We start from the raw sequence: 4,236 nt of genomic DNA on the forward strand, positions 1-4,236 counted from the left end.
AGAAAGGTAACATTTGTGTGTGTGTGCGAGTTGTCGGTACAGTGTATGTGTGCGAGAAAGATAAAATTTGTATGCGTGTGTGGCATTTTAGTAGTGTGTATACACAATTTGAATATTTTTTGAGTGTGCGTGAGGGTTTTTTTGAGTGTGTGTGAATATTTTTTGAGTTTGCGTGAGTTTTTTGTAGTGTGTGAGAGACAAAACGTACATTTTGTCCTAAACAGCCCCTCATAATAAATGACTGTATTCAACGAATTGCAGAAACCGAAAATCACATTACTGATGCAGAAAGTGAGGTAGAAACATTACAGACTAAAGTGGATATGTTAGAGTCCAAGAAGAAAGACTTGGAAGATAAAGTCATGGATCTGGAGGCAAGATCGAGACAAAATAACCTGAGGCTCATTACAGCTTATTGCTGTAGCATCAAGGGCTAACACGGACATTCGCTAGCAGAATCAACAAGTACGGCTCTACCCAGATACTGCTGCAGGCCTACACCAACTTCGGAAACAGTTTGACCCCATATACACGGAGCTGCGTAAACTAGGGCTTCGCCACGGGGTGGCTCATCCAGCCAGCTGTTGGTGACTTATCAGGACAGGACTCCTTCTTTCAAAACAGCCATGTAAAGAAGATCCAGAAGAAAATAGGCGAGGAGGTAACTATGGACTGAAAGCTAAATTAGTCTCTCAAATAAGTAGTTTGTGTCTCTCTGCTAATGTTATATATCTTTGATGCCGCCTATATTGGTTTGTACTGCTAATACTGAAACAGTTGTGGACTATTAAGAACTCATTTAGTCCTGCTGAGGCATAGCGAAGAGATCGCATGCACACCCTGGTTTACGTGCATATAAATAAATTCAAAACCGTGTGGAAACATGCAAAATGGAAGGTTAAATTACTGTTGAACACTGCGAACAGCATCGATGGTAGGGACTTTTGGTTTGGACATGGAGTGGTTAGACTGCTCCTCAGTGCGTGTGGATCAATCACATGCCATAGCGGGAGGTGTACAGATGCGGGAAGGAGACCCACTAGGATGGGTAACAGGGTGGAAGTTCAGGGGGTTTGGTTCTTTTGTTATTGGTTGGATAGTTTTACATGTCACAAGCTTTAAATCTTAAAATGGTAACGTTGAACTGCAGGGGCCTAAAACACTTAAAAAAGGTTAAACAAGTTATAAAAAAATTGCAAGATTTAAAATAAAACATTCTGGGTTTTATGTGAAAGGTCTAGGCTACACCTCTCCTTACTTTACTTACCATTTGATAGAGGAGGGTTATAATGCCCCAACTTTAAATTATACTACTGGGCCACACAATTGAGGACAATCATGTTTTACTTTTCTGAGAAAGACAATCCACACTGGGTAGAAATGGAGTCCCACAACTTAAATCTGGATCTTCCAATGTTTTTATACTCTGACACTCCAAAGAAATTACAGAAACTTACCATTAATTCTATTCTGGAAAACATAACGTTTGGCATGACGTGAGAAAATACTTTACGGAATCAAACAGCCTGTCCCAGTTTAGCAATTTACTCGAGGTAGGGCAGATGGAACTTTCAAACTATGGGCATTGTCGGGCCTATTGGTGACCTTTACCCACCCAATTCTGATACATTTTCATTATTTGGAGATATACAAACTAAGTTCAAGCTCGATTAAAAAAAAACACTTTTTTAAATTTCTCCAACTGAGAAGCTTTGTTAAAGCAAATTACAGTAATTTTAACAAGCCTCCCTTTACAACTCTTGAGAAATTAATGATTCAGAATAAATCAAGAAAGGGAATCATTTCAGACCTTTATAATGTATTGATTTCTAACTCAACAGAGAATTCAAGTAAAAAGCTTGAGAACTGGAATATTATTATTATTATTATTACATTATTGTTAACTAATAGTGACCAACTATTAGTTAACAAGACTGGGAAAGGCCTGCATTAAAATTTATACAATGTCCATAAATAGCCGTCTTAGAATTCTACAATTCAAATGGCTAATGCGCGTTTATGTTACACCCGTGCATTTAAATAAATACAACAATAATATTACAGATCTTTGTGTAAAGTGTTCTTTTAAAGGGACTCTAATACACTGTATGTGGGAATACAGGCAAATCAAGGCATTTTGGAAAGAGGTGAAAGATATAATTGAAAAAATTATTTCAAAGCAAATTCCACTAGACCCTAAACTGTGCTTACTAGCTCTATACCCTGAAAAGCACAATTTTAGTAAAACAGAATGTACCTTTATAGATATAAGCCTACTATCTACAAAAACATGTATAGCTTTGGCCTGGAAAAATGTCAACAAACCTAGCACCACCGGGTGGCTAAGTCAGATGTCATCTAATTTATCACGAGAAAGAATAGTAGATATTAGGAAATCCAAACATCTTTTTGAAAAGATTTGGGGTCCCTTTATTAACTTTATTAAGCACTTAGACCTGTCAACAGGGGTGTTGGACTCTTGATTTGCTGGAACCTGCAGTACACCAAGCTAAATAGACATGTACAATTGTATCCAATTATTCCTGTTTTAAAAACCGATGTTGTGTTTTTTTGTTTTTTATTTTTAATGTTGTTTATTTTGACATTCCTTTGTTGGTTATTTCAACTTCTTACTTTGATCTACATTTCTCTGACAAAAAAAAATAATTTTTGTCAAATGGTATATACTAAGAGATAACCTTGTTCAGATCGTTACATGATTGTATTTTCAATGTGGACAATATTAGTAAAATATTTTGGAAAAAAGATGCAAGTACTATAATAAGGCATCAAAACAGTTGAAAATTACAATTTCTCTAAAAAAGGTACCTAAAACAGAGAAAAATGCATGGAATAAGAAAGAAAGAAAAATCTACTGATTGTTACACACCTGAGTGTGTGAAATTTGTTCTCTGCATTTGACCCATCCCCTGAGGGAACGGTGAGCAGCAGTGGTGCCACACTCAGGAATCATTTGGTGATCTAACCCCCCCAATTCTAACCCTTAATGTTAAGTGTCAACTTTTACAGTCCTTGATATGACCCAGGCGGGGATTGAAACCACAACCTCCCAGTTTTATGGCAGACACTCTACCACTAGGCCACAGAGCTGGTAAAAATAATTGAATAAGGTATCAGAAACAGTGAAAATCACATTCTATAGTTTTGCGTCCAAAAATGGAAACAAAACAGACTTTTTTAAAATGGTATTAAAAACAGCGAAAAATGCAAGGACTATAGGAACGCATCACAAACAGTGAAAATAACACACTGTAATTTTCTTTCCAAATCCAAAATGTTTGTATGGCATGTATAAAAAAAATGGCAAAAAAGCTTTCTCTCGGTCTGAAAATTCAAAAATGGGTACATTGAAGAAACTTGATGCAATTCTTAATTTTTCCAGTTCTTTTAGTGTTTTTCTAGCTCAGGAAACCTAAATATATTAGTTTTAGTGATCTGAAACAAAAAAAAGTTTGTATGGCATGTCTGAATGTAGTTGGAAAAAAATGCCAAAAAAGCTTTCTCTTGGTCTGAAAATGCAAAAATGGGCACTTTGTAGTACCTAATGCAATTCTTAAATTGTTCAGTTCTTTTAGTGTTTTCCTATCTCAGGAAGCCTAAATATATTAGTTTTAGTAATCTGAACCAAAAAAAAACGTTTGTATGGCAAATTTGAAATTAAAGTGTCAAAAAAGCTTTCTCTCGGTCTGAAAATGCAAAAAATGGGCACTTTGAAGTAACTGATGCAATTCCTAAATTTTTCAGGTCTTTTAGTGTTTTTCTATCTCAGGAAGCCTAAATATATTCGTTTTAGTGATCTGAAACAAAAAAATGAAAATTTTAAGAATTGCATCAGTTACTTCAAAGTGTCCATTTCAGCATTTTCAGGCCGAGAGAAAGCTTTTTTGACACTTTTTTTTCAAACTTGGCAAACAAAGATACAAAGATTTTTTTGTTGTAGATCACTAAAACTAATATATTTAGGCTTCCTGAGATAGAAAAACACTAAAATAACTGAAAAATTCAAGAATTGCATCAGGTACTTCAAAGTGACCATTTTTGCATTTTCAGACCGTGAGAAAGCTTTTTTGACACTTTTTTTTTAAACTTGGCAAACAAAGATTTTTTTGTTTCAGATCACTAAAACTAATATATTTAGGCTTCCTGAGATAGAAAAACACTAAAAGAACTGGAAATTTTAAGAATTGGATCAGTTACTTTAAAGTGTTAGGGTTA

The sequence above is a fragment of the Kryptolebias marmoratus genome, linkage group LG2, assembly GCF_001649575.2.
Source record: "Kryptolebias marmoratus isolate JLee-2015 linkage group LG2, ASM164957v2, whole genome shotgun sequence".
Taxonomy (NCBI): Eukaryota; Metazoa; Chordata; class Actinopteri; order Cyprinodontiformes; family Rivulidae; genus Kryptolebias; species Kryptolebias marmoratus.